The sequence below is a fragment of the Struthio camelus genome, chromosome W, assembly GCF_040807025.1.
Source record: "Struthio camelus isolate bStrCam1 chromosome W, bStrCam1.hap1, whole genome shotgun sequence".
Classification (NCBI taxonomy): Eukaryota; Metazoa; Chordata; class Aves; order Struthioniformes; family Struthionidae; genus Struthio; species Struthio camelus.
In genome coordinates, this window is record NC_090981.1 from 31,189,014 (window position 1) to 31,208,553 (window position 19,540).

A 19,540-nucleotide genomic window follows, 5' to 3' on the forward strand; every position below is an offset into this window, starting at 1 on the left:
TAGGCAAGCAGCAGCTCTAATAGACAAAGGAAAACAGCACTTAAAAAGATTCAATGGGCTGCAGAAATACCATACAAACACAAGTGTAAGGAGCAGCTTTTCAGGTTACATAGCACTTGACACAAGTGGTCTGGATGAGAGAGGAAACCACTAATTTCACTGTGGTTGTGATACTAGGCTCTAGCTCCCAGTCTTCCAGTTTTGCAAGGAGAACGGCTAACTACAAAATGAACTGCTACTAGCAGAAAATACGTCAGGAAAGCAGTATACTAATACTCAATACTTGAAGTTTACCTATACTGGGTAAAGTTCCTAGGTGCAGGAAAACACCATTACAACAAGCAGAAATATTACACAGGCCCCTCTATCTATACACCACCCATTTCATCTCCCTCCAACTTATTCTCAGGTTACAGCTGCTTTTCTTCTCCAGCTTGATCACGTGTAAATAACACTCTCCCTTACCTCAAGTAATTTTACACTGAATTTATTGTCAGCTTTCAGTACATTAACACAGAGCCCACAGTACAAAGCTTTAAGAGGAGGAACATCAAACCCACATTTGGGAACGCTGCCTGCCACCCTACGTGCGTCTTTGCACTCGGAAAGCCACGCAGCCTTCCCGAGAGCACGGCGCGCTGCGAGCTCCTGGCAGTACTACTTCAGTACTGCTTCAGTACTACTGCTCCGGGCAAGCGGCGGCTGCGTCCAGCAGAACTTGCGAAATTCCTGACTTCCAATCCAATGAGTAAACCACAACATCGCGGGGGAGAAAAACCCTAGACATTTGCATTTACTGGCCATGCCTGCCGTGTTTCAAAGGAGATTCTCGCTTGCGAGGCAGTACATGCGTTAGGTCTGCTCAGAAAACAAAGGGGACTAGAAGGGGTTTTAGCCATTCTGCCATCAAACAGCAGGGCTGAATCCAGCCGAGGACGGCCCACGGGAAGAGGGAACGGCCAGGTGAGCCGGGGCTACCTGGGACACGCTCGCTAGAGAGCGGGCAGCCGCCGTCCGCACCCGCGCCCCGCACGCCCGTTGGCTCCGCGCTTCCGTTAGGGCCGCGCCGCCGGAGGCTCCGCGTCCGCACGGTAACGGCCGCCGTTGGCAACGGCCGCCGCCGCGCCGCCCCCCCGGCCCGGGCCGGCCCCTGGCTGCCGCCGAGCGGGGGCTGCGGCAGGCGGCGCGGAGCCAACCGCAAGAGGCAGAGCGGGACCCTCCGCATCCCCCGCGGCGGGGGAAGGGAGGGAGGGGAAGGGGCGAGGGAGCCCGAGGCGGCACGGGGGAAAAACCGCCTCACCTGCGCGCGCCGCCGCCGCCGCCGCCGCCGCCGCGCATGGCGCCGCCTGCGCCCTCGCCTCCCATTGAGGAGCCGCCGCCGCCGCCTCCCTCCCTCCGCGCGCCGGCACGGCACGGCACGGCACGGCCCCGCCCCGCCCCGCCCCGCCCCGCCTGCCGCGCCCCGCCTCCTCCCCTGCACCACTTCCGGCGGCGCCACAAAAGTCCCGGGTGCGAGGGCCGGCGCTGCGCCTCGCCAGGTGGGGAGGAAGTGACAGCAGCGGGCCGCGCCCCGCGGGACGGATTGCGCTGATACCTCTACGGGAGCAGGTGTGTGTTCAAGATCCCCGCGGCGCCCGCAGGAGGGGGCGGGCATCGACGGGGTGGGGGGAGGAGGGAAGGGGGGAAAAAGATCGCGCCGGTGTCTCCGGGCGCCTGCGCAGCTCTTGCCGCCCTGGAGCCACCCGTCAACGCTCACCCGCGGATTGTGGTTGGTGGTTCTGGGGCCGCGGTGCATGCTGGGGGCTGTAGTCCTGGCGGCGCCGGGGGCGGGGCAGGGCGCGGAAGCTTTGCGCCCTCGCGTTTGCAGGCGAGGCGGCGGGGTGAAGGGAGCGCGGGCTTTGAGGTGCGCGCGCGCCGGGCTCGCCCCGGCGGCCGTTAGGGGTGCGCGGTCTGGCCGCCTGCGGCGCGGCGGCGGCGGCGCCGTCGTGTGGAGAACAGCTTCCGTCTTGGCCCGGCCCTGTGCGTGGCGGTTTAACAGCGCCAGCAATGTGTTAAGCGCAGCGTCAGAGCGGAATATACATATACGTATATATATATATATGTATGTGTGTATATATATATGTATGTATATATATGTGGGGGTGTATTTTTATACATATAAATATATATATAATATATATATTAAAAAGCGCTCTAAAAACGGCAGATATTTTGTACAGCCACACTTTATAAAACTAGTGAGGAAGGTAAACGATGGGATGTCTCTTTTTCGGGAAGCACTTAAGACGTTAAAATAGGTATTCAAGAGTGTGGGGACTTCCTCTGGTAGGAATTGCAAAGTGAGGAAGAGGAAGGGTTCAAAAGCTGGACTGAAAAGATTTGCAGCGGTGATTATGTGATTAAAAAAGGGCATTATAAAGGAAAGTAAGTGTCAGTAGGTATGGCCATTTCTGCAAAGACACTAAAGCAAAAAGAGCCCTGCTGCTGAAGTTTGTCTCCTTATCAAAGTCTTTTGTCTGTAATACAATATATTCTTTCCCTATTTCAAAGGCATTAAGAGATCGGTCATTGACTCTAAGGCTTTGATTTTTTTGAGTGTGTGCTATGATTATGGTTACTGATAGTAGCACATGACTGACCAGAAGTAACATGGTTTATTCCAAAATAACAAAAATGGGAAATAACGTGATCTGTTGTTTTCAGAAATTATATTTTTTTAAGATGAGACAACTTAAAAGATCAAATTATTGAAAATAAATTAATAGAGACATAAGAAATATCCCGGAAGGAAACTCATCTAGTGCTTGCCTTTTAGGCATCAATCCAGCAGAGTAGTGAAGCACTTAACAGTGTGCTGCATCTGGATTTTACTAAAAAGACTAGATGTATGTGGATAATATGTTCTTTCTTCATCAGCTGGTGGATGTGCTTCCAAACTTTTGGTAATAGAAACTGCCATTGCTGGAATGAGGTTGGAATCCCCTTTTAGCTGAAGTACAAGCGCTGTGGCCCTGCCGTGATGTATCTTAATGTTGTGCAACTTCATTTTGTCAGAACTAAAAACCATGTACTTCATGCAGAACACGCACAGCCTCTGGCAACATTTTTTAACACGATGAGTTAAAAAAACGCTGCAAGAATAAAGATTGTTTTGCCCTGGCACATCTTATTTTCTTGCCATATGTGAACGTCTGCATTGAGCCAAAACAGTCCATCATCCCAATGGTTAAGACACCCAAGCTTCCACAGCCAGGAAAAGCAGTGATAGCATATGGCCAGTTGGACTTCTAGCCATGCTTGGGTAACTGCAGCGCTGGCCTTTGGCAGAAGCCCTGAGTCAGGCTTGAATGCATGTCCCTGGTATACAGAACATCTTAACTGTTCTTCCCCAGTACTCTTTTACTGACAGAAATGCTAGTTAAGCAGCTGCTTTGCAAAAATAGTTATAAGTAATTTTATCATGGTAGCCTAACCTTCTTCCCTGCTGTTCATTATCAAATGAGCAACTCGGTCGATTGCTTCATACTACCAGGTTAAAAACTTCCAAAAAGCTACTGTGCCAGTCAAGATCCCTAGAATGAGGATTATGTTCTGGCTCTGCTCCCTTGCTGTGCTTACATAGCCTCTTTCCTGGTGTAGAGGAATGCAGTGGTAAAAAGCTTATCTGTGCCAGTTCTCTGGTCCACAAGAATTTTGCTTTAAAATAAAATTGTAATATTCTGTGACAAGAGACTTGGCTGTTTGCAAAAGCCAGGTCTAACTTGTACAAAATTAGATATTCTGTGGAGCGAAGGTCTTGTCATTCGTTTGAACTGTGAAGTTCCTGGCATGCATTTGACACTGATAACGAAGCAATGGTTAGCCCTGCTATATGTGTAGAATATGATATTCTATAAATAACACTAGCAGAAAATACACATAGCACTTAATTTTCGGGGGAAAATAGATTAAATGTTCAAGCAGTTATAACCAGTATAGAGCTATTTACCCCTTCCCCACCTCCAGTTTAATAAAGGCAGGTTAAAATCTGCAAGCTGAAAAATAAACATCCTGACGCACACACTTAGTGTTCAAATAGCATCCGCGTATAATGAAATGATACAGGTTCCAGAGTGCTTGGATACTGTCATTTCCTCATAATTATATGCCCCTTAGCAGATGTGGCAAACATACTGATTATTCTTTCTAGCAGGCTGCATCTTGTCACGTTGTCTAACATGGGGACATCGCAAGGATAAGGGGAAAATTTGCTTAATGCTGTGGATGACCAGCATTCATTAAGAAATTATGAGATGTCGGTCTCCAAGCAGAAGTCAATCAGAGCGAGATCAAACTGCCGTCCCATCTATGTGTTCATCGCTGCTGGAGCAGATTTAAACAACAAAAAAGAAAAAACCCCACTGAAATATCGATGGAGCCTGCGTGAATATGTCTGCCTGTTGCTTGTCATTAATTTGTAATTATTCTGAAGCTATTATTGCTAGACTCAAGCTTTTCCTATGCCAATGATGCACTTTAATGATGGCATTTTAGTTTATTATTGTAATCAGAGAAGCAAGCCCACGTCAGGGAATTAATTGTTGCCTTAAATGCAGAATCTGACTTGGGATTTCAGAATCTAATTGCCAGATGAATTAATGAACAACATGAATTTCTGTGGCAGTCTCTGTCTGGGGAGTTACTTCTCTTCTATTTGTCTATATGTTTGTTTCGTGTTTTTCCCGTCAGAATGACTGTTTGGATGCATCTAATCTCCAAAACCCCTATATTTGAGGGCTAGCCAACTGTTTAAGACAGGAAGAGCAATTTTGTTCTCTCTGGTCCCCAAAGAATACAGTGGAAGGTGCCATTGTTTAGACGTTTTAAAATAAAAGTTGACAAATTCAGCTTTGTATACAGCTGGAGGGTTCAATTATATGGGCTGGCAAAACAGTTGTTGTTTCTCACCTGTGACTGTTACATACAGTCTTTCTGAAAGTCGGACTGCCTTGCTTCCCGACTGACCCGATCTGCACCGCAGCCTGTACGTGATGGGTCGAGCACCCTGTCCTTATCAGCTGCGCTACTGATAGCGTGGGGTTATTGAGAGCGCTGCAGTGGAAGGTGTAATATCTCTGGGATGCAAAAAGCTTAAAAGCACATGGAGCAATCAAAGGGATTAAAATATAGCTGACTTAGGCTTTGGGGAAGGAGAGCGCAATTAGATTAGCAAACGTGCTATGTTGTCAGGCTGCCTCTCTCTAAACTACAAGGAAGCCAGTAAAAACTGAAGGTGTGCTGCTGCGGCAGTTGCTTCATCTAACAAATGTTGTGCATGTTGTTCAGGTTAGCAATGGTCCGGAGTGGAAAAAACGGTGGGCTCCACCTGAGACAGATTGCATACTACAAACGAACCGGGGAGTATCATCCTACAACGTTATCGAGTGAAAGAAGTGGAATCAGAAGAGCAGCCAAAAAATTTGTTTTCAAAGGTAAAAATATTCTCTCAATCTGCATTGGAAAATGGATTTTTAAGTGAAGATTTGCTGATATTAAAAAAAAAAAAAAAAAAGCAAAAAGGTGTCTTGCTCTGCAGCATACTCTCTGATCTTTATACACATGCTGTATAAAACAAACACCCCTGCCTATCCCTTGTTAATATATAACAATGTTTGCAGACATAGAAGCTCAATCTGCTTTGGTCCTTAACAGAAAGTATTTACTTTTCCATGTGAAAAGCCAAACCTTGTTTTAGATACTGGGGCAGCACGCAGCAATTGGTATCCATGATTCAAGGACTTCCAAAAGAGAAGTGCTGATCTGCAGCGATAGACGAGGAATGTTTGGCCCAGTCTGGGGCGCTCCGTGCACGGCTGGTCGGAAATGCAAGGATGGCTTTGCCATCTGTTGTGCTTCTGTCACCGCGGAGTCTCCCTGCCCGTCCCTGTTTTATTGTAGCCCTGTGAAGACAGTTGGCAGCGTGTCAGTCTTTGTAGTCAACTCTCCTTTTTCAGTCCCAGCAAACCTTCCAAACTTCCACAGGGAGAAAGTAGAGAGGAATTAAAGGTATGGGTCAGAAAGTGAGGTTGCTCACAGGCAGGCAATGGGTTTCATCTTCTAACATGTATTACTCCCTCTCCCCCCCACCCTCCGCAGCGTTAGCTTGTGTTTCAGTGAGACTTCCTGTAGGAGCATAGTTTGCGTTCTGACTTACTCTGGTTACAGCGTGATTGCCTCGTACCCAGGTTAATAAACTTGTAAACAAATGGTCCTAGGAGAGAAATAATTAAAATATTTGTAAACAAAGAAACTTTATTTTTGCACAAAATAAAAAATGAAGTAGACTTAAAAAAATCCATACGGAATCATGCCCACAGTTTAAGTAAACTAAACAACTCAAAAAGACTAACTGCTAGTATATAGTTTATTGGTATTTTCTTTCTTCTTTCAGAAAATAAGTTGTTCTATGTTGGAAAAGACAGAAAACAAATGCGCTTGGTAATTGTTTCAGATGAAGAGAAGAAGAAGGTGCTTGAGAAATGCCACGAAAATGCTGCAGGCACTCATCATGGCATATCGAGGACACTGACTTTAGTGGAATCTAATTACTACTGGACTTCTGTAACAAACGATGTCAAACAGTGGGTACGGGCTCATAACTACTTCTTATTTTTTTTAATGTAGTCTTTATTATAAACATTTTGCAAGTTTCACAAGATTCATCTCTCTTTTGGGTGACAAAAATACTGAACTCATGCTTTACCTAACATTCGTTTACAGAAGCTCCTGAGGGTCTTAGGGACACAAATCTCCTCAGGGAAAAAGAACAACTCTAAGTATTTGTACGTTTTGAACAGTCTGAACTTCACTGGCTTTTAGTGGGTCATATAGGGGTTTTGAGAACTGTACTCCAGATCAGTGTTTCAAGCTGACATGTACTGTCAGCAAGAGAGGTTTTGAAAATAGTTTCCTTAAGTTATGAGCAAGTAAGCACTTTTTATGTAAGTCACGGATAAATACACAGAATCATGTATTGTGGGTTTGACACTGATACAGCACGCACCTTTACCTCTCAGTAATAAGGGAACACAAGTTTATAATCAAATTTTAAACGGTCTTCTTGTCAATGCGTAGTGCTTCCTCTTTCTTCCTTTTACTGCTTGACCATGCGGCTTGCATATTGCCATACACTGTCCAATGGAGGGGAGTCATTCTGCCTATCAATGTGCAGGGCACATTTGGTCTTTGAGAGGCATTTCTCTTGCATGGCCTCTTAGGTATCTTTGTTAGGATGCAGTCTACCATCCCCAATGCATACAGCTGGCCAAAATGGTGCTTGGCAGGTGCAAAGACAAAACCTGAGTCTCTGCCTTTGAATGAGGTATGTTTGGGAAAGACTATCAAACACATCACTGCTTGGGACGGTTCCTTTTCCTCTTTCATCCAAAGATACGTTGGCACAATCCCTGGGCAGAATCTGATCCCTGAACAAAACGTGTGTAAATGCTGTCCTTCGTGGCCAAGTTATTGTTGCTATCAGACTGTGCATCACATGAAAATTTAGATTCTCTGTGTAACGGTAATCTCATCTGAAAATGAGTCTTTGCTTTCAGTTCAGGCTTGGGCAAAGAGGACCTGTCCTGTATATCACACCTGTCTGTGTGATGCAACAGCAGCTTCTGTGTATACCACCCATGCTGATCAGCCGCAGCATACACAGTAGAACTAAAAGGGGAACGATTAGGACTTTCCTCTTCTGATCCCAGAGTGCTTTGTAAGTCCATTAGTATTTACAGAGGGTAACGGATATAAATTTACGCTGTGGACTTGAAAGAGCACTGTGCTTTCAGCTGTGAACTCCTGTGTGTGTCCTTCTCCTGGCCTTCACTGTTTTTTGGTTGGTTTTATTTTGTTTTTATCCTGGGGCAGAAAAATCTAAGGGTAAAAAATGATTGTAAGAAAAAAAAAATGCTAAAATGAATTTGTGTGGTGTAGCGAAGTCTGACCTGACTTACGGAGGAATAAAGAGGCTTCATATTATTATCCTATCGATTGTTTTAAACGCTCGCCACCACTCTGTATTGAGAGCTTCTTCCCTGGTTTCTGCACTAGGTGTATGCTTGCCAGCATTGCCAAGTGGCAAAGAATACAGCCATCGCAGCACCCACAGCACGCCCTATCAAAGCCGAGGACCCTTGGGCGGCAGTTACTATAGACCTAATAGGACCTTTTAATGCAACCAACAGAAGCCACATGTACATCATTGTGATGACAGATTTGTTCACCAAATGGACTGTTATCTTGCCAGTGCGTGATACTTCAGCAGCTGAAATTGCCAAGGCAATCATAAATGTGTTTTTCTTGTATGGACCACCTCAAAAAATGCCTATTGATCAAGGGCAGGAGCTTGTTCATCAGGTAAGGCTTTACTTGGATGATTTCTTTCTGTCAAGAAAGGTAGTTTTGCTTCTATTACCTTTACATTTTAGACCATTCTTGGAAAAAAACTGTAGATATGGTACCTGAATCTTTTTTCCCTTTTTAAAAAAACAATTACAGTCAACATGAAAATGACAAACCAATTATTTGTAATTGTAACATTATGTAACATTTCTCAGGGATTTATTCATTGGATGAAGAGTAAATACAAAATAACTTCTCAAAGGTCATAGTCCAGGTTTTGTCACTCGATAGAACTGGCACAGGCTTTCATTCTCCAACGCTTGGCTGTACTTCATCCGTTCATATTATATTGGCCAGTATAATAGACAGACCGATGTCAAAAATACCCTAAGATGTAGTGATTCTGAAGAGCTTTACATTTCTTAATCCTCTCAAAGATGATACATATAGAAGAGACTACAGAGGTGTAAAAGAGGCTCTGATACGGAGGAACTGACAACCTGAGTGGCAGAACTCTGTTTAGAAACCATCAATTGCTGGCTCCTAAGCCATACTTTAACTCTCACTCTTAAATGTGAACTGTTACGTGGGTATATGTATATAAGACTTGTGCTCAATCACCATCTCTGCAATAGAGGAGTGCAGAGCTGTACTGAATTCATTTACTAGAACTGTGATACAGAACAGGAAAACATTCAATAATTATGTTCTTCTTTTATTTTTAAAGATAAACAAAGAACTATTTGCGGTCTTTGGAATGAAACAAATAGTATTGTCTTATCCTCAGACAGATGATGCAAATGAAAGAACATGCAAGACAATCAAAGCTTTCCTTAACAAGTATTGCACAGACCATCCAAATGATTGGGATGAACATTTATCTGCTATTGCCTATGCTTTTAATTTGACTAATGTGGTATGTGAAGGCTCTTCCTCTTTTGATGAGTGTTGGCACTGAAGTCCCCCAAAGTACCCGCGAAGCTGTTTGCCTAATTTTCTTGCCTTTTGCTCCCCACTTACATAGGAGCCAGATCAAAGCACCCCATATTTCCAAATGTTTAATCGTAACCCCTGTGTGGTTGATCCAACAAATGTGTGTGTGGAAGGAGAAGACTGCATGTTTGCCAAAATATTTGAAGCAATTAAAAAAGCCAGTCAAGCGCTGGAGGAAGAGAAAACCTCAGACTGTCAGGTAAATATTATATGTTCAAATGCTATTGGCAAGAAAACTGAAGAGACATAAGGTGGGAAGACTTGAAATGTAAAGTGAAACAAACCTTTTAGACCGGTGAGTTTTTTCTCACTGTGATGCCTGGATCCCAGTGTACATGTGCACATGTGTATGCAGAAGGAGTAAATGAGAAAACAGGAGGTTTTTTTCCTTTTGCCAGGACATTCACGTTTGACAGAGCTCTGCATATCAAAGGAGGTTTAAAACCATTGCCTGTGGAGTACTGATTTAGAACATGAAGATAAAATCAATTTCTTGAAAACTTTTCAGTTGCATATGCTATGAATTACACGTATCCGAAGACTGTTAACGTTATGCTTCTGCAGTATTAATCAATGCTAGGACAATACGTGGTTGTTCTTAGGAAAAGAAAATGTAATTCATCTGTTTCTTCCTGCAGATAGTGAAAATCACTTCAGATGAACAGAAAGCCAGAAACAAGATCACTGTCAAAAGGAAGCCAAAACAGTTAAATCCCCTTTGCCTTAAAGTTGGGCATGAAGTCCTCAGACAGAGAAAAAACTGGTGGAAGGATGGTCGTTTCCAGTCAGAATGGGTTGGTCCTTGTATTATAGATTATATCACAGATAATGGCTGTGCAATATTAAGAGATGCCACAGGATCCAGGCTGAAAAGACCCATCAAAATGTCTCACCTTAAGCCATACGTAAGAGGGTCCAGTGAACAAGGTATGTGTGTGTATTGTGTGTGTGTGTGTATATTTAACTTTTCTGTCCTGTCTTGGTATTGGGTGAGGTTATGATAGTGAACAAGCATCACTCACCAGTGTGAATTGCAAGGACACAGGACAATACACAGGACAATACTGTAATCTCATAAGGAGAACAGCGAGTGTGACTAGCTTGAAACCCACGCAGAGCAGAGAACAGAGCTAATGAATCATATTTAAAGTGCTTTAAAAATAGCTTCCATTAAAGTTGCCTCTACCATGCTGTCTCTGAGTCACTTCAGACATTTAGAAAAAAATTAATAGCTCAGTGTCTGGAAGACCTTTGCCACAGAATAAGCTACTATTTGGTTTAGGGTTCCTGGAAAAAAAAAAAAAAAAGAGACCAATTTTCTCCTGCATGGCATGTGTGGTTAAGCTTTGGTTCTTGCAAATGTATAATTAGCACTGGGATGGTCATCTCTTCCACTGTCTCTTAAAACTGGGGGATTTGCAAAGCTAAAACTAATTCTGGAACTTAATGGGAAAAGCCGATCCTGTCTGCCAGTTGTCAGCCTCCATCACGGATTACACAACTAAGACACCAATTTCATGTTATTTCTCCTGGACAACACTCTTAACTGTTAGACAATCATTTTGTGGCTTTCAGTGCTTCATAGAATTGCAGAGCCATAAGGAGAAAGTTAGGTGCATAATTTCATGCATGCAAATAGCACCCCTCATTTCCAGCTATTACAATGACTTTGAAGTGATTCGCAGCATAAACAAGTTCAGTCCAGATATCTTTGTAGGAGCAGAGTCTAATATGTTCATCGCTAACTACTGCAGAGGCTGTAAGTAAACGTAGATTTTCTTCCCCTTTCCTAACAAGTGATTAAAGATTAGTTGTCTGATACCAGCAGAAAGTTCAGTGGATTATAAGTATTTACAAAGCTTAAAATTCTAGATGGATATTTGTACCTGTTTAAATTGTGGAGGGAAGTAAACCAGGTTTTGCCAAAGCAATTATCAGCCATTATCAAATGGCCTAACAGAATTCAAGAAAGAAAGCATTATTTCAGTTGAATAAGAGAAGGAGAACTTGGCAGTGAAGGATTCCTTTTTCATCCAGAAGGGAACGTGCATGTATTTGTAACAAAGAACTCTCTATTAGCAAGGGTGGATTTTTTTCTTTTTTTTTTGGTCTATTACTTATTTACTACGTCTGTTACTTAATACTGTGGCCTAACAGCCTGTTGGCTATCCCTTTGCATAACCTTGAATGGGAAGAAAGCATGTGCAGTGCTTTTTGTGAAATGTGAAAAGGTACATCTCAGATGAGGATATTTGTCATGGCCTTGCTTACCAAATTTAAAGGTGTTGTCAGTACTTTGCTTACACATATGATTTTGGAGCAGGGCATCTCACATCTGTTTAATCACACTTTACAAGTATGTGTCTTGGTTTTTTGAACAGTGAGACAAAGCCTGAAAATGCAGTCCTCATTTTTTAGGTAAGAAAGAATGATATGAAGGTAAGAAAGGGCTACTACTAGCAAGATTTTTTTTTGTTTCATAACCTAGTCGAAAGGTGAATCCTGAGGCAATGTACTGATAGAGCTCTCGGTACAGGCATTATCTGCAATAATAACTGACTGTGGGGTTTACCCACAGTCTGGGTAAACCTGGGTTGCTTGCTACCTGTCTAACTCTACAGCTAGGCAGAGGTTCCAGGGCACCTTAAATCATCACACATACATGTCTGAAGCAGCATTTTTGTTGTCTGAATGTGGGTTAATCTGGGTTAGTACTTAATGTTTCAGGAGTGCAAATAGGCAGATTTAGGACACATCCGTTGAGAAACATAGCCAGAGAAGTGCAGAATCTGCTCCACAGTAGCTCCCAGAAAGGTGCCTCTTTGCACCTACATCTCAAAGGAATTTGTAGCCCCTGTATAGAGATGACTTCCCTGCTGAACGGCTCTTCTGATTTAGCAGAACACCTTGTTTTACCTTCGTGTGAGCAAGAAAACAGGCCTTAACATCATCTTTCAAAACAAGAAAGTGTTAACCCCACATTAAGTATTACATTTCTAAATTAACAGGTCAGGCAATTTTCATTTTATTGGAACTGACTGGGAACAAATCAAACACTTCACCACATATCAGATAGAAGAAATATCCAGTGGTACTATACAGTAACAATCAACATCATTCTCTAATTTCTAAAAATCTGTGTTCTCAACATGTACGGTTCATAATTTTGTTTCTTAATTTCTATTAAAAAAACCCCAAAAACTATGCTGCACTGAGACTTCCTAGCGAGAGTCTAGAGTAACTACTTCTTTCTATGTGAGGATGCACAGAATAGAAGAAGCCACATATCCATTCATTTCAGGTGTTAGTTAAGTAGGTGACTGTGGCAGACCTCAAGCTAGTTGATTGACATTGCAAAGAAAAACTGTTAACGTGAAGCAGTGCAAGCACTATTTCGTGGATGTACAAGATGTAACTGAACATTTGATGCTTGGTGAAACTAGGAAATCCGTATTATCAAACTGCTGTTGACTGCTGTTAAACATTCTTGCCTTATTATTGAAATTGCTTTGAAAAGTAAGTTAACAAACATCTTAATATTATTTTGTTTGTGTTTAAGTACATCAATGACTTTTACTGAACTAGAAAAATCTGCTTTAAAAGGTATTTTCCTTTTACAGACAACCATTACTTCTTACAAGGTGCAATAGTTGTTGACCACGACTATATTGGCTTTTCTGAAAGATCATATAATCCATGCCAGCAAGACCCCATTGTTGAAGGAGAGATGAATGCCTATGCAAGAGGTGTCACGTCTGCTGCGCAAATACCATCTGCCGCCAGCAAAGACCAAGAATCAACAGAACATAAACATCAGTCTGAGCTAACGAAAGATGGTAGCATTGAACCAAACAACGCACATCCAGAGCAGTGGCCTTCACCTTGCTGGACGCTTCAGACCAAGATAGAAGATACTTAAGCAAATAATTGCACGTCATCGTTTACTGGCAAATAGTTTTGAACTTCTGTGGCAGACTGAAACAGTCTTAATAGCTCCAAGTTCCTCAGACAAATTCACTTCACTACTGTATGTATTTAAGAAAGCTGCAGATGTCCAGTGGTTAACTGATATGGGCATTAAGAAGCAATGCCTCTATTGTCAGAAATATGCTAGAACGTGCTAGAAAAAGCACGTTATCATCATGCAGTTGAATTTCAGTATGTTTGTAGAACAGCAGTGTGGCCCTACCTCACTGTTTATCATCTCAGGGCGCATCACATTATTTCATTCTGATGAAATCATTCATTCATTCATTAATCCTCAGATGACTCACTCCTAACATGCAGAGATATTGCAGGATAAATGTAATCTAAGCAACTTAACATAAATTTTACCTCCAGTCCAGAAGGATAAAGAAGTTCATGTCCTCCTTTCTTTTGCTGTAAAACTGTTTCCCATTCTTTCTGAGAAGTTGCAAACTCTGACCTTAACAGCTTTTAATCTCTAGTTTAGCCCATAGCCCTAAGATCTCACAGAGCAGCAAAGCTGCCAAAATCACGTACAGGCACTGTTCTGCACATGAAACAACAAGGCCTGCAGCTGCTGCATGCTCATCAAAACTCTACCAGGGAGAGCAATTTTAGTCTCTCAGGCAAGCTAAATCTTAAGAGTGCTCAGCACTTGTTTGTGCTCTCTTCCCAAGCCTCTGATTTCCCTTACTGTTACTTCTCAGAGCTACAACAGGTTTGGAGGAGAATTCCCCTTCTTCCACTGACAGTGCTCCAACAAAGGTGAAGGACTGATGTTAGTTACTCTCTGAATGCCTTGACCGAGTTGCTATTAGCCCGGGCTAAGAGGACTCCATCTCAAAGTAAGAGCAAAATTTATCTACTGTTGAAAGTCAGTTGAAGAGTAATTCTTTCATATGGAAAACTGATGAGAGCAAGAGTTTTCCATTAATCTTAGATAGGAAGACTTGGCCTTCAAGGCTGTTTAGATACTGGACTCATACAGAAATTCATACCTGGGTTATGAGATGGCCTATCACAGGCCAAGGCTAGGTAAGAAAAGCACAGAACATCCTAAGATGCCTTTGAAAAAATACTTAATATTCAGAAACTACTTTGTATCTTCCAAAAATCTAGTCCTACATACACTTTTTTTCCCCACTGAGACAGTGTTTTAGAAGAATGTACCAAACAAAGACAGTTGGATATGCTATCCTAACAGGCTCCTCCTATACCTCAACTCCACTGAGCACAAAGATGAACAAGGCTTGTGTTATTCATTGACAAACATGCTCAAGCTTAAAAGCCCATCTTTATATAAATTGCTTTTACCCCCAAGCTATAGTGTCCTCTGAGGCAAGTAATCGTTATAATGATTTTTCTAATGCAGTCAAGAAAGCAAGTGGGCTTGGTGAAATACATTTCTCTTGCTTAAAAAAAGAGAAGACTTACCAAAAAATTCCAACAAGCAACATTCTGTTAAACTATATTTGAAACAAAAAAGACACAAATAATGTGTGCTCGTAAATAGGAAATAGCTGGTAATTGTAAGCAGTGGTCTTACCTTGATTTTTCTTTTGTAACGAGTTGTGTGTTCAGATAGTGTTTTTCTCCAGCAATGCTGATTTAAAGATCTTCTGTTTGGGAGCTGTGGCTGGATCCAGGGGCTCAGGAGGTGCACGTCATGGTAATGAGCTGGCAGGTGATCTGTTACTACACTAATCCTTCTTAGCAGAGGCCCTGATTCTTTGAGCCAACCCTCCTGCTCCCTATGAACCTTTAACTCTTTCATTGGAATTGCTACCCAAAATGACATCTTCTGCTGGGATAAACTTGTTATAACTTAGTCTTGGCTGTCTAATACTACATCTTTAGCCTGGCCTGTGGCCATTTCCTGCTAAAATGTGGGTTCTTTCAGAGTCAGAGATAAAATGAGGTAGAGGAGAAGAGAGCCGTCTCCAAGATGCCCTTCTGCTCTGTTACAGCAATACATACCTACCCCATGTTTTTTTTTGCAGCAGGTCAGTTCTTTATTTGCACACAGTACAATGAAGCTGTAATGCAGAGAGTGGCAGAGGGAGGGGGAAGCTCTAAGGTAATAAAAGTAATGTGTGCTTCTTCAGTTCACCTAAATGGGGGGGGTCTTCTCTGCATATAAAAGTTTATTGAGATAAAATACAGAGGTTTCGAATTAATGATGCCAAAAAGAACCAGGAGGAAAACTGGAAGATGAAAAAACCAACAGGAAACTTGAGAAGTTACAAGCAGCACAATGTGCTCAGGAAAGCTCAGGGAAATCCCTTGTGCCATTGCCTTAGATACACGCTGAGCAACGCCTGCTTGTGACAGCCCGTGAGTCCTGACCTGCCTACTCGTGGTTTGTATTTTAACCAGCTTGGATAAATACAAAAATGCCCATCTGTCACCTCCATAACTGGCACGCAAGTTTGATTTACGACGGGACAACAGCAAAAGACCATTCTCCTAGCCTTGGAGTCCTGGGACTTAGAATGTGTGCCCCCTTGTGATGTATTGCTTAGAGAGGAGGAATAGAAGAAGGGACTGCACCACAAAGGGAAAAAGTGTAAGTTCACTTACACCTCCCAGCACAGAAATACCAACATTTACCCTTTAGGTTTGCTAGAAGGATTAATTAGCAGGTCATAGTCAGATGAAAAGTGTGCCCAAAAAGACACTTTCCTCCAGGGAAAAGCTTCTGTGCAAACACTGAGCGTTAAGTATGGAACAAAGACCGCAACTCTCTTATTTGGCTGCTTTCTGAACTTTTGTGTAGTGCTTGCCCATTCTGTGCTAAGGTGCTCTTGCTTTTCAGGTTAGACAATATATAACATGTTAAAGTTTCTCCCTCTTCCTTCCTAGAACTGAGTGTTCCCTGCTGGAGGGCACTGATGAGTCATGATTTGCTTTTCACAGCAAGCAGTTAACAAATCATCTGGAAATGTCACTCTTGAGGACCAGGACCGGATGAGTTTCCTTTATTCATTTGTTTGGGTGCAACGTCCATATCAATGACCTTTTGCAGCAGACATCGGTATTTTAATGACCTAGCATCAAAACCTGTTCCCACAGTAACCTTCTTGGCATTTTCAAAATAGATAATGGAAATTTTTTTCTCTTGGGAATGGAGTGAAAGCTTTCAATTAATTTATTAGACTAGCGCAAAATAAAACAATACAACTTCTAGAATCTCACCAGGTGGTGAAAACTCAGCAAGGCACATCAGCAGCTGTCATCTCTTGGCCTAACCTAAGAGCACACTGCCTGCCTCTTATTTTGGCAGAAGGAGATGTCATTTTTGTTAAAAAGTCACTTAGAACAGATGCTGTTTGAAATTAGAAGGCTAAAATTGATACGGATATACAGGATGTAGCAGTGTCTTCAGAGAAGTAGGTATGATACTGTTCTACCCATATTAAGAGACCTGCTAGCCTACTGTGGAAGCCTTGGTAATCAAGTTCTGCAGACATTTGGAAAGAAGAATAGTACCAAACAAGCTTTAATTTGAAAAGGAAGCCTGTGCTAGAGAGAAGTAGCAGCAAACTAGTCTGTAACTTAATTTTAAAACATTTGATTCAGAAACTATTAATCCTGAGAGATGCATTCCCCAGTCGGTTCTCCCTTCCTCCGGTCTGACTACTTGCACAGAGGCAAATATTACATTTGCAAGCTCAAGCGCACAGAAGACCAGGCTCAGATTGCCTGAGCTGCCTATTAATCTGTCCCTGAGGGTGGGTTCACACTTCCTTCTTCCCCCAGGGCTCCTGGCTGCAGTCAGGTGCAGTTCGTGTTACCCTGGGGCTGCACGACGTGTACAGTAAAGAGGGGGTCTGCAGGAACCCTGCCGTGTTGATAGCAGAAATAGGTATGCCATGAAACAAGCCAGGAAGACTCAAGGCTGTAGGAAATTCAGCAGTCTGAGTCTGCCAGGCAATATTGCCCTGCTGTAGATTTTCACTGCAGCGCTCCACATACCGCTTGGATAAGGCCTTTCATAACTTACCAGTTGTTAATCGGGAGGGTGTTGTCTGGGCGTTTGATTTGAACCTCTGCGCTTTGCTCAGCAAAGCTGGAGTAGAGCTGCAGCTGGCGGCAAGAACTGCCTCAAAGTGACATTTAAGACTAAATGGGTTAAAAAGAATAAATCAGATTTCACAAATGCAGTACTCCAAGTTAGTTGACGCTTTTGACAATTTATGCCTGAAATCTCTTCATGCCTCACTTCCCCCTCCTGTACAAAGTGAATAGCACTCTGTCCTTTCCCAGGCATGCTGCAAAAAAATACTCATAACTCTTCACAGAGCTGTCAGGCATAGCAATGAAAACCCCATAGAAAAGCCCACAAGAAAATGAATTCTATATTTAGTGCAGAGTTTCAGCGATATGCAGTAAATAATACACGGGCTATCCCATCAAATGGATAAACCTGCTCTTGAATATATATGCCGTCAGAGACATTATCTATCACCATCACAAATTAAAGACCTAGAAAAAGAAGAGCAGACTAAATAGCAACAGAATAGAGTTTAGCAGATGGTTACGGTATTACACTGGCCAACTTAATTCTTTAGTTTCTGAACTTCCAGATGGTTGACTCCACAAACTTCAGGGCTTTTCTAGCATGCGGATACCTAAACTGGCTTGCGCTTAAACCTCGCTCCTGCTTCCCCGCTAGTGTGGTCACACGGTGGCAGTGTCTCCCTGCAGGAGCCTGCTCCGCACACCAGGCCCTGGGTCAGCCACCGAGACCACGAAAACACCGTACCTGTAGAAACCGCTGCCCAGTGGTTTGTTTTCCCGAGTCTTTCTTTGCCAAACTACCTTCTCAGGAAAGGTACTTTAATATTTGGGGATTCTTTATATGGTTGTCAGCGTTTTTTAACGTGTTAACTAAAAAGCAATTCTGATCTTTATTTAGCATGTTTATTCCAAGCCTGCTTGTAGCCTGACGTACAGTTTTTGCATCTGGCCATTTCAAAACATTTCTGATTTTGTCAGCAGGCTGGATTAGAACAAGCACAGAAGGAGAATCCTTTAGAAATGAGGGAGGGAGGAAGGAGGCAGAGGGAGGATGGTTGTGGCCCTTACCAGCAGGTTAAGAACAACCTATAAAGTGTACTCTTTGCTGATGGTAGATTTGCCAGGAGCTGCTAACAGCTAAATCAAGGACTAATTCACAGGGTGTCTTCACGTGGAGGAGTGAGGAGAAATATAGTATGTCCAGGTAGATAGAAATGTTCCTTGAGAAATAGCACAGGCATGTGGCCATCAATTTTGTGACGATGGCCGTTTGCTTCTTCAGATAGAGGAAATTAGTAAAAACTTTGCTGATGGTTTGGGAAACATCAAAACAGAAACTGGAACCAGATGCTAATCATGGGAGTATAAATGCATTTCCCAGAGCCCTGTTTGAAGGTTGCACAGCTGCCTCTTCACATAAGATACAATATAAAAATAATCTGATTGTGCATTAGATAGCTTGTACCATCACCGCCAATTGCTCCAGACACTGGCTACAGTGTAGCAGTGTCCCTGGCATCCTGGTACCTGCCAGTGCTCATTTAAACCTCGGTGGCTCTCAGCAAGGTCTCACATACAGGTGCCTGGAAAAAGGCCACCCCTGCAGTTCGACAAGCATGGCACAGCGTCTGACGTAGAAGACCCAACCAACTCAAGAAGAAACAGCAACAGTGTGGGATTCAGTCCTTTTCAGTGCGAATAATTGTTTCTTGGGTTGCAGTTTTAGCATATGGCATGGCTAAGGAGAACAACAATAAACATGGGAGACAGTGTAAGAATACACCATGGCTGAGGAAAACAATAAATATTGGCACAGTTCCCTAGAAGACTTTGTCCCTGCATCTCCTCTGTCTTTTTTTAAAGTTGTACAAGGAAATCAGCTAGTACTTTAGCTGCAGAATGCCCTGCTTCAGATGCAATTAATTAACAATAAACCCCAGTAGAAGGGAGCTAAAGAAAGGAGTTGAGGGAAGGTACCTTCGTGACCAGAAGTACTGAAATTCTCGTGCAACTCCCAGAGTGCTTCCCAGGCACCTCTCCCACGTACCTCTCCAAACGCTCGTGCAGCAAAGCCAGCTGGATGCTCCTTTGGGTTTTCCATCCACAACGTCTAGAAACAGCAAGGAGTTTGCAGTTTTTGCTTGGCTTAGTAGCTGTCTTTGCAGATCGAAAATCCTCT

General features: G+C 43.0%; 1 long non-coding RNA gene across 1 annotated transcript; it reads right to left on the minus strand.

The window, feature by feature from the left end:
* Window positions 1-3,933: 3,933 nt before the first annotated feature.
* Window positions 3,934-15,015, minus strand: LOC138064059 (uncharacterized). Its single transcript, XR_011137283.1, has 3 exons — window positions 14,888-15,015; window positions 6,194-6,250; window positions 3,934-5,939 (listed from the first exon to the last, which is right to left on the minus strand). It is a non-coding gene; the product is annotated as an uncharacterized lncRNA (long non-coding RNA).
* Window positions 15,016-19,540: the final 4,525 nt, after the last annotated feature.